General features: G+C 52.0%; 1 non-coding gene across 1 annotated transcript; it reads right to left on the bottom strand.

The window, feature by feature from the left end:
* Positions 1–291: 291 nt before the first annotated feature.
* Positions 292–364, bottom strand: TRNAM-CAU (transfer RNA methionine (anticodon CAU)). Its single transcript has one exon. It is a non-coding gene; the product is annotated as a tRNA-Met (tRNA).
* Positions 365–11,431: the final 11,067 nt, after the last annotated feature.

Genomic DNA, 11,431 nt, shown 5'->3' with positions numbered 1-11,431 from the left:
CGTAAACACGCCCACCGCTTGTCTGGACACGTCTACTGCACACTGAGATACGCCCACTTATGACGGGGCACGCCCACTCTGGCCATAGACTCGCCCACCACACATTTGGACACGCCCATTCCAAGTCAGTGACGCCCTCATCTGCTTGAGACCCCTATTCCAGGACACGCCCACTGTGAGTGCGGCCGCTTCCTCCTCTCCGGTGTCCGTAAGTCACAGCCGGAGCGGCGGCGGCGGAGACCGAAGAGAAGACGGAAAGAAAGCAAAAAATACAGAGTAAAACATTCATCGTGCCCCGTGTGAGGATCGAACTCACGACCTTCAGATTATGAGACTGACGCGCTACCTACTGCGCTAACGAGGCGCTCACTGTGAGACCGTGGACTGTGGGAGTGTGGAGAGGAGGCTGGAGGAAGAGGAGGCTGCGGAGCACTGGAGGAGGAGGTGGCTGCGGAGCACTGGAGGAAGAGGAGGCTGTGGAGGAAGAGGAGGCTGCGGAGCACTGGAGGAAAAGGAGGCTGTGGAGCACTGGAGGAAGAGGAGGCTGTGGAGGAAGAGGAGGCTGCGGAGCACTGGAGGAGGAGGCTGCGGAGCACTGGAGGAAGAGGAGGCTGTGGAGGAAGAGGAGGCTGCGGAGCACTGGAGGAAGAGGAGGCTGCGGAGCACTGGAGGAAAAGGAGGCTGTGGAGCACTGGAGGAGGAGGTGGCTGCGGAGCACTGGAGGAAGAGGAGGCTGTGGAGGAAGAGGAGGCTGCGGAGCACTGGAGGAAAAGGAGGCTGTGGAGCACTGGAGGAAGAGGAGGCTGTGGAGCACTGGAGGAAGAGGAGGCTGTGGAGGAAGAGGAGGCTGCGGAGCACTGGAGGAAAAGGAGGCTGTGGAGCACTGGAGGAAGAGGAGGCTGTGGAGGAAGAGGAGGCTGCGGAGCACTGGAGGAGGAGGCTGCGGAGCACTGGAGGAAGAGGAGGCTGTGGAGGAAGAGGAGGCTGCGGAGCACTGGAGGAAGAGGAGGCTGCGGAGCACTGGAGGAAAAGGAGGCTGTGGAGCACTGGAGGAGGAGGTGGCTGCGGAGCACTGGAGGAGGAGGCTGCGGAGCACTGGAGGAAGAGGAGGCTGCGGAGCACTGGAGGAAGAGGAGGCTGCGGAGGAAGAGGAGGCTGCGGAGCACTGGAGGAGGAGGTGGCTGTGGAGGAAGAGGAGGCTGCGGAGCACTGGAGGAAAAGGAAGCAGCGGAGCACTGGAGGAAGAGGAGGCTGTGGAGGAAGAGGAGGCTGCGGAGCACTGGAGGAGGAGGTGGCTGCGGAGCACTGGAGGAAGAGGAGGCTGCGGAGCACTGGAGGAAGAGGAGGCTGCGGAGGAAGAGGAGGCTGCGGAGCACTGGAGGAGGAGGTGGCTGTGGAGGAAGAGGAGGCTGCGGAGCACTGGAGGAAAAGGAGGCAGCGGAGCACTGGAGGAAGAGGAGGCTGTGGAGGAAGAGGAGGCTGCGGAGCACTGGAGGAGGAGGTGGCTGCGGAGCACTGGAGGAGGAGGCTGCGGAGCACTGGAGGAAGAGGAGGCTGCGGAGCACTGGAGGAAAAGGAGGCTGTGGAGCACTGGAGGAGGAGGTGGCTGCGGAGCACTGGAGGAGGAGGCTGCGGAGCACTGGAGGAAGAGGAGGCTGCGGAGCACTGGAGGAAAAGGAGGCAGCGGAGCACTGGAGGAAGAGGAAGCTGTGGAGGAAGAGGAGGCTGCGGAGCACTGGAGGAAAAGGAGGCAGCGGAGCACTGGAGGAAGAGGAGGCTGTGGAGGAAGAGGAGGCTGCGGAGCACTGGAGGAGGAGGTGGCTGCGGAGCACTGGAGGAAGAGGAGGCTGCGGAGCACTGGAGGAAGAGGAGGAGGCTGCGGAGCACTGGAGGAAGAGGAGGAGACTGCGGAGCACTGGAGGAAGAGGAGGCTGTGGAGGAAGAGGAGGCTGCGGAGCACTGGAGGAGGAGGTGGCTGCGGAGCACTGGAGGAAGAGGAGGCTGCGGAGCACTGGAGGAAGAGGAGGCTGTGGAGGAAGAGGAGGCTGCGGAGCACTGGAGGAGGAGGCTGCGGAGCACTGGAGGAAGAGGAGGCTGTGGAGGAAGAGGAGGCTGCGGAGCACTGGAGGAGGAGGCTGCGGAGCACTGGAGGAAGAGGAGGCTGCGGAGCACTGGAGGAAAAGGAGGCAGCGGAGCACTGGAGGAAGAGGAGGCTGTGGAGGAAGAGGAGGCTGCGGAGCACTGGAGGAGGAGGTGGCTGCGGAGCACTGGAGGAAGAGGAGGCTGCGGAGCACTGGAGGAAGAGGAGGCTGCGGAGCACTGGAGGAGGAGGAGGCTGTGGAGGAAGAGGAGGCTGCGGAGCACTGGAGGAAAAGGAGGCTGTGGAGCACTGGAGGAAGAGGAGGCTGTGGAGGAAGAGGAGGCTGCGGAGCACTGGAGGAAAAGGAGGCTGTGGAGCACTGGAGGAAGAGGAGGCTGTGGAGGAAGAGGAGGCTGCGGAGCACTGGAGGAGGAGGCTGCGGAGCACTGGAGGAAGAGGAGGCTGTGGAGGAAGAGGAGGCTGCGGAGCACTGGAGGAAGAGGAGGCTGCGGAGCACTGGAGGAAAAGGAGGCTGTGGAGCACTGGAGGAGGAGGTGGCTGCGGAGCACTGGAGGAGGAGGCTGCGGAGCACTGGAGGAAGAGGAGGCTGCGGAGCACTGGAGGAAGAGGAGGCTGCGGAGGAAGAGGAGGCTGCGGAGCACTGGAGGAGGAGGTGGCTGTGGAGGAAGAGGAGGCTGCGGAGCACTGGAGGAAAAGGAAGCAGCGGAGCACTGGAGGAAGAGGAGGCTGTGGAGGAAGAGGAGGCTGCGGAGCACTGGAGGAGGAGGTGGCTGCGGAGCACTGGAGGAAGAGGAGGCTGCGGAGCACTGGAGGAAGAGGAGGCTGCGGAGGAAGAGGAGGCTGCGGAGCACTGGAGGAGGAGGTGGCTGTGGAGGAAGAGGAGGCTGCGGAGCACTGGAGGAAAAGGAGGCAGCGGAGCACTGGAGGAAGAGGAGGCTGTGGAGGAAGAGGAGGCTGCGGAGCACTGGAGGAGGAGGTGGCTGCGGAGCACTGGAGGAGGAGGCTGCGGAGCACTGGAGGAAGAGGAGGCTGCGGAGCACTGGAGGAAAAGGAGGCTGTGGAGCACTGGAGGAGGAGGTGGCTGCGGAGCACTGGAGGAGGAGGCTGCGGAGCACTGGAGGAAGAGGAGGCTGCGGAGCACTGGAGGAAAAGGAGGCAGCGGAGCACTGGAGGAAGAGGAGGCTGTGGAGGAAGAGGAGGCTGCGGAGCACTGGAGGAAAAGGAGGCAGCGGAGCACTGGAGGAAGAGGAGGCTGTGGAGGAAGAGGAGGCTGCGGAGCACTGGAGGAGGAGGTGGCTGCGGAGCACTGGAGGAAGAGGAGGCTGCGGAGCACTGGAGGAAGAGGAGGAGGCTGCGGAGCACTGGAGGAAGAGGAGGAGACTGCGGAGCACTGGAGGAAGAGGAGGCTGTGGAGGAAGAGGAGGCTGCGGAGCACTGGAGGAGGAGGTGGCTGCGGAGCACTGGAGGAAGAGGAGGCTGCGGAGCACTGGAGGAAGAGGAGGCTGTGGAGGAAGAGGAGGCTGCGGAGCACTGGAGGAGGAGGCTGCGGAGCACTGGAGGAAGAGGAGGCTGTGGAGGAAGAGGAGGCTGCGGAGCACTGGAGGAGGAGGCTGCGGAGCACTGGAGGAAGAGGAGGCTGCGGAGCACTGGAGGAAAAGGAGGCAGCGGAGCACTGGAGGAAGAGGAGGCTGTGGAGGAAGAGGAGGCTGCGGAGCACTGGAGGAGGAGGTGGCTGCGGAGCACTGGAGGAAGAGGAGGCTGCGGAGCACTGGAGGAAGAGGAGGCTGCGGAGCACTGGAGGAGGAGGAGGCTGCGGAGCACTGGAGGAAGAGGAGGCTGCGGAGCACTGGAGGAAGAGGAGGCTGCGGAGCACTGGAGGAGGAGAAGGCTGCGGAGCACTGGAGGAAGAGGAGGCTGCGGAGCACTGGAGGAGGAGAAGGCTGCGGAGCACTGGAGGAAGAGAAGGCTGCGGAGCACTGGAGGAAGAGGAGGCTGTGGAGGAAGAGGAGGCTGCGGAGCACTGGAGGAGGAGGTGGCTGCGTTTTTTTTTCCCTTTTCTGTTTTCTCTATGAGGGGGCTGCATTATACTCTATGAAAAGGCTACATTATACTGTATGAGGGGGGCTGCATTATACTCCACGAGGGGGCTGCATTATACTCTATGAAAAGGCTGCATTATACATTATGAGGGGGCTGCATTATACTCTATGAAGGGGATGCATTATACATTATGAGGGGGCTGCATTATACTCTATGAAAAGGCTGAATTAAATTGTATGAGGGGGCTGCGTTATACTCTATTAAAATTCTGCATTACACTGTATGAGGGGGCTGCATTTTACTCTGAGGGGGGCTGATTTATACATTATGAGGGGGCTGCATTATACTCTATGAAAAGGCTGCATTATACTCTATGAAGGGGATGCATTATACATTATACTCTATGAAAAGGCTGCATTATATTATATGAGGGGGGCTGCATTATACTCTATGAAACTGCTGCATTATACTGTATGAGGAGGGCTGCATTATACATTATGAGGGGGCTGCATTTTACTCTGAGCGGGGCTGATTTATACATTATGACGGGGCTGCATTATACTCTATGAAAAGGCTGCATTATACTCTATGAAGGGGATGCATTATACTCTATGAAAAGGCTGCATTATACTGTATGAGGGGGGCTGCATTATACATTATCAGGGGACTGCATTTTACTCTGTGGGAGGCTGATTTATACATTATGACGGGGCTGCATTATACTCTATGAAAAGGCTGCATTATACTCTATGAAGGAGATTCATTATACATTATGAGGGGGCTGCATTATACTCTATGAAAAGGCTGCATTATACTGTATGAGGGGGGCTGCATTATACATTATGAGGGGGCTGCATTATACTCTGAAAAGGCTGCATTATACTGTATGAGGGGGCAGCATTTTACTCTGAGGGGGGCTGCATTATACATTATGAGGGGGCTGCATTATACTCTATGAAAAGGCTGCATTATATTGTATGAGGGGGCTGCATTATACATTATGAGGGGGCTGCATTATACTCTATGAAAAGGCTGCATTATATTGTATGAGGGGGCTGCATTATACATTATGGGGGGGCTGCATTTTACTCTGAGGGGGGCTGATTTATACATTATGACGGGGCTGCATTATACTCTATGAAAAGGCTGCATTATACTGTATGAGGGGGCTGCATTATACATTATGAGGGGGCTGTATTATACTCTATGAAAAGGCTGCATTATACATTATGAAGGGGCTGCATTATACTCTATGAAAAGGCTACATTATAATCTGAGGGGGTCTGCATTATACTCTGAGGGGGGCTGCATTATATTCTTAAGGGGGATGCCTTATACTCTATTGAGGACTATGGGGAGTGCATTATACTATCTGGAGGACTATGGGGAGTGCATTATACTATCTGGAGGACTATGGGTAATGCATTATACTATCTGGAGGACTATGGGGAGTGCATTATACTATCTGGAGGACTATAGGGGAATGCATTATACTATCTGGAGGACTATGGGGAGTGCATTATACTATCTGGAGGACTATAGGGGAATGCATTATACTATCTGGAGGACTATGGGGTGTATTATACTAAACAAGAAAAATGCTGCCTTATTCATTGAGTGTTTATATTGTTTATTCTGGAACAGAAATCCTTGTTTTCAGCAGCACATCGCCCGATGTACGCTGCCGATGTGCAGCTGATAACCCGATACTGTATGGAGACATATTGATCTATTAGTGATCATTCTGTCCCCATCATTGTTCCTCGGCCAGTGTAAAGAGGTCGAAAACAAGCGTGGAATGACTTCACTATTGTTGATCACTCTCGTTTATTGGCCTGAACTCAGCGCGTGTAAATACAAGCTAAATGTCTGTGATGGAGTAATATGTGAGCATTTCGGGCCCCACTGTAAACTTTTGCCCAGGGCCCCACTTTGCCTAATACCGGCCCTGGGTGAGCGCGCACGATCCTCCGGTCTCCGCCATGATTGCTGCTGTCATGTGTCGTGTTCTGGTCTCGTGTTCGCCGTTGTCTTGTGTTATGTAACATGTCGTCACGTTGTGTCACTGCCGCGTCCCATTCTCTCCCGCTGTGTCATGGTGGATTGTCACATTGTGTCACGTTCTCCTGTGTTGTGTGAGGACATGTGGCAGAGTGTTACCACATGTTACATTGTATTGTGCTGCAGTGTCGTTACTTTGTGTCACTTTGGAGTTCTCTTTTTAGTTCTTGATTCTGGGAACAATTCACCATTTTCTTGGAATTGTTTTCGGAGGGTCCGGCCTCTGGGAGGGGTCGCTCTGTGTTGTGATGTCCTGATTAAGGATTCAGGAAGGACGGTGCTGATTGGCTGCAGCTCTCCGCCTCATGGGGGCGATCACACAGAGAGCGTCCGGCCTCCATCTTGTGTGTGGCAGCTGTCACCCCACCGAATACTGTCTGTCAGTGAGGTGTCAGATGTCTCTTATCCACCAGTATCCTCATCTGTACATGTATAATATGTATGGCGGCCATAATTACACTCAGCGCTGATATAAGAGCAGGCGGCGCGGTCACAGAACGATACGTGGTGGGATGTGAGAGCCCGCAAGAGGCTGTCATGTGTATCTAAGCCTATAAATTGTGATACTGACTGCTGAGCCGTGTATCTAATCCTATCCTGTGTGATACTGTCTGCTGAGCTGTGTATCTAATCCTCTCCTGTGTGATACTGACTGCTGAGCTGTATCTAATCCTCTCCTGTGTGATACTGACTGCTGAGCTGTATCTAATCCTATCCTGTGTGATACTGTCTGCTGAGCTGTGTATCTAATCCTCTCCGGTGTGATACTGACTGCTGAGCTGTGTATCTAATCCTCTCCTGTGTGATACTGACTGCTGAGCTGTGTATCTAATCCTCTCCTGTGTGATACTGACTGCTCAGCTGTGTATCTAATCCTCTCCGGTGTGATACTGACTGCTGAGCTGTGTATCTAATCCTCTCCTGTGTGATACTGACTGCTGAGCTGTGTATCTAATCCTCTCCTGTGTGATACTGACTGCTGAGCTGTGTATCTAATCCTCTCCGGTGTGATACTGACTGCTGAGCTGTGTATCTAATCCTCTCCGGTGTGATACTGACTGCTGAGCCATGTATCTAATCCTATCCTGTGTGATACTGTCTGCTGAGCCGTGTATCTAATCCTATCCTGTGTGATACTGACTGCTGAGCTGTGTATCTAATCCTCTCCGGTGTGATACTGTCTGCTGAGCCGTGTATCTAATCCTATCCTGTGTGATACTGCTGAGCTGTGTATCTAATCCTCTCCGGTGTGATACTGACTGCTGAGCTGTGTATCTAATCCTATCCTGTGTGATACTGTCTGCTGAGCCGTGTATCTAATCCCATCATGTGTGATACTGTCTGCTGAGCCATGTATCTAATCCTTTCCTGTGTGATACTGACTGCTGAGCTGTGTATCTAATCCTATCCTGTGTGATACCGACTGCTGAGCCGTGTATCTAATCCTATCCTGTGTGATACTGACTGCTGAGCCGTGTATCTAATCCTATCCTGTGTGATACTGTCTGCTGAGCCGTGTATCTAATCCTCTCCTGTGTGATACTGACTGCTGAGCTGTGTATCTAATCCTCTCCTGTGTAATACTGTCTGCTGAGCCGTGTATCTAATCCTATCCTGTGTGATACTGTCTGCTGAGCCGTGTATCTAATCCTCTCCTGTGTGATACTGACTGCTGAGCCGTGTATCTAATCCTATCCTGTGTGATACTGTCTGCTGAGCCGTGTATCTAATCCTCTCCTGTGTGATACTGACTGCTGAGCCGTGTATCTAATCCTCTCCTGTGTGATACTGACTGCTGAGCCGTGTATCTAATCCTCTCCTGTGTGATACTGACTGCTGAGCTGTGTATCTAATCCTATCCTGTGTGATACTGACTGCTGAGCCGTGTACCTAATCCTATCCTGTGTGATACTGACTGCTGAGCTGTGTATCTAATCCTCTCCTGTGTGATACTGACTGCTGAGCTGTGTATCTAATCCTATCCTGTGTGATACTGACTGCTGAGCCGTGTATCTAATCCTCTCCTGTGTGATACTGACTGCTGAGCTGTGTATCTAATCCTCTCCTGTGTGATACTGACTGCTGAGCTGTGTATCTAATCCTATCCTGTGTGATACTGACTGCTGAGCTGTGTATCTAATCCTCTCCTGTGTGATACTGTCTGCTGAGTTGTGTATCTAATCCTATCCTGTGTGATACTGTCTGCTGAGCTGTGTATCTAATCCTATCCTGTGTGATACTGACTGCTGAGAAGTGTATCTAATCCTCTCCTGTGTGATACTGACTGCTGAGTTGTGTATCTAATCCTATCCTGTGTGATACTGACTGCTGAGCCGTGTATCTAATCCTATCCTGTGTGATACTGACTGCTGAGCCGTGTATCTAATCCTATCCTGTGTGATACTGACTGCTGAGCCGTGTATCTAATCCTCTCCTGTGTGATACTGACTGCTGAGCCGTGTATCTAATCCTCTCCTGTGTGATACTGTCTGCTGAGTTGTGTATCTAATCCTATCCTGTGTGATACTGACTGCTGAGCTGTGTATCTAATCCTCTCCTGTGTGATACTGTCTCCTGATCCGTGTATCTAATCCTATCATATGTGATACTGTCTGCTGAGCCATGTATCTAATCCTTTCCTGTGTGATACTGACTGCTGAGCCGTGTATCTAATCCTATCCTGTGTGATACTGTCTGCTGAGCCGTGTATCTAATCCTATCCTGTGTGATACTGACTGCTGAGCCGTGTATCTAATCCTATCCTGTGTGATACTGACTGCTGAGCCGTGTATCTAATCCTATCCTGTGTGATACTGACTGCTGAGCTGTATCTAATCCTCTCCTGTGTGATACTGACTGCTGAGCTGTGTATCTAATTCTATCCTGTGTGATACTGACTGCTGAGCCGTGTATCTAATCCTATCCTGTGTGATACTGACTGCTGAGCTGTGTATCTAATCCTCTCCTGTGTGATACTGACTGCTGAGCCGTGTATCTAATCCTATCCTGTGTGATACTGACTGCTGAGCCGTGTATCTAATCCTATCCTGTGTGATACTGTCTGCTGAGCCGTGTATTTAATCCTCTCCTGTGTGATACTGTCTGCTGAGCCGTGTATCTAATCCTATCCTGTGTGATACTGACTGCTGAGCCGTGTATCTAATCCTATCCTGTGTGATACTGACTGCTGAGCCGTGTATCTAATCCTATCCTGTGTGATACTGACTGCTGAGCTGTATCTAATCCTCTCCTGTGTGATACTGACTGCTGAGCTGTGTATCTAATTCTATCCTGTGTGATACTGACTGCTGAGCCGTGTATCTAATCCTATCCTGTGTGATACTGACTGCTGAGCTGTGTATCTAATCCTCTCCTGTGTGATACTGACTGCTGAGCCGTGTATCTAATCCTATCCTGTGTGATACTGACTGCTGAGCCGTGTATCTAATCCTCTCCTGTGTGATACTGACTGCTGAGCCGTGTATCTAATCCTATCCTGTGTGATACTGTCTGCTGAGCCGTGTATTTAATCCTCTCCTGTGTGATACTGTCTGCTGAGCTGTGTATCTAATCCTCTCCTGTGTGATACTGACTGCTGAGCCGTGTATCTAATCCTCTCCTGTGTGATACTGTCTGCTGATCCGTGTATCTAATCCTATCCTGTGTGATACTGTCTGCTGAGCCGTGTATCTAATCCTATCCTGTGTGATACTGTCTGCTGAGCCGTGTATCTAATCCTCTCCTGTGATACTGTCTGCTGAGCCGTGTATCTAATCCTCTCCTGTGTGATGTCTCTGTAACTGTGTATCTAATCCTATCCTGTGTGATACTGACTGCTGAGCTGTGTATCTAATCCTATCCTGTGTGATACTGACTGCTGAGCCGTGTATCTAATCCTCTCCTGTGTGATACTGTCTGCTGAGCAGTGTATCTAATCCTATACTGTGTGATACTGACTGCTGAGCCGTGTATCTAATCCTCTCCTGTGTGATACTGACTGCTGAGCAGTGTATCTAATCCTATCCTGTGTGATACTGACTGCTGAGCAGTGTATCTAATCATATCCTGTGTGATACTGATTTCTGAGCAGTGTATCTAATCCTATACTGTGTGATACTGACTGCTGAGCCGTGTATCTAATCCTCTCCTGTGTGATACTGACTGCTGAGCAGTGTATCTAATCCTATCCTGTGTGATACTGACTGCTGAGCAGTGTATCTAATCATATCCTGTGTGATACTGATTTCTGAGCCGTGTATCTAATCCTCTCCTGTGTGATACTGTCTGCTGAGCAGTGTATCTAATCCTCTCCTGTGTGATACTCTCTGCTGACCCGTGTATCTAATCCTATCCTGTGTGATACTGATTTCTGAGCAGTGTATCTAATCCTATACTGTGTGATACTGACTGCTGAGCCGTGTATCTAATCCTCTCCTGTGTGATACTGACTGCTGAGCTGTGTATCTAATCCTATCCTGTGTGATACTGACTGCTGAGCAGTGTATCTAATCCTATCCTGTGTGATACTGATTTCTGAGCCGTGTATCTAATCCTCTCCTGTGTGATACTGTCTGCTGAGCCGTGTATCTAATCCTCTCCTGTGTGATACTGTCTGCTGAGCTGTGTATCTAATCTTATCCTGTGTGATACTGTCTGCTGAGCTGTGTATCTAATCCTCTCCTGTGTGATACTGTCTGCTGAGCCGTGTATCTAATCCTCTCCTGTGTGATACTGTCTGCTGAGCCGTGTATCTAATCCTCTCCTGTGTGATACTGTCTGCTGAGCTGTGTATCTAATCCTCTCCTGTGTGATACTGACTGCTGAGCCGTGTATCTAATCCTATACTGTGTGATACTGTCTGCTGAGCCGTGTATCTAATCCTACCCTGTGTGATACTGTCTGCTGAGCCGTGTATCTAATCCTCTCCTGTGTGATACTGACTGCTGAGCTGTGTATCTAATCCTCTCCTGTGTGATACCGTCTGCTGAGCCGTGTATCTAATCCTATCCTGTGTGATACTGACTGCTGAGCTGTGTATCTAATCCTATCCTGTGTGATACTGACTGCTGAGCTGTGTATCTAATCCTATCCTGTGTGATACTGACTGCTGAGCTGTGTATCTAATCCTATCCTGTGTGATACTGACTGCTGAGCTGTGTATCTAATCCTATCCTGTGTGATACTGTCTGCTGAGCTGTGTATCTAATCCTATCCTGTGTGATACTGACT

This window comes from Ranitomeya imitator, chromosome 9, assembly GCF_032444005.1.
Source record: "Ranitomeya imitator isolate aRanImi1 chromosome 9, aRanImi1.pri, whole genome shotgun sequence".
NCBI classification, from domain to species: Eukaryota; Metazoa; Chordata; class Amphibia; order Anura; family Dendrobatidae; genus Ranitomeya; species Ranitomeya imitator.
This window is presented reverse-complemented; position numbering and strand designations above follow the sequence as displayed.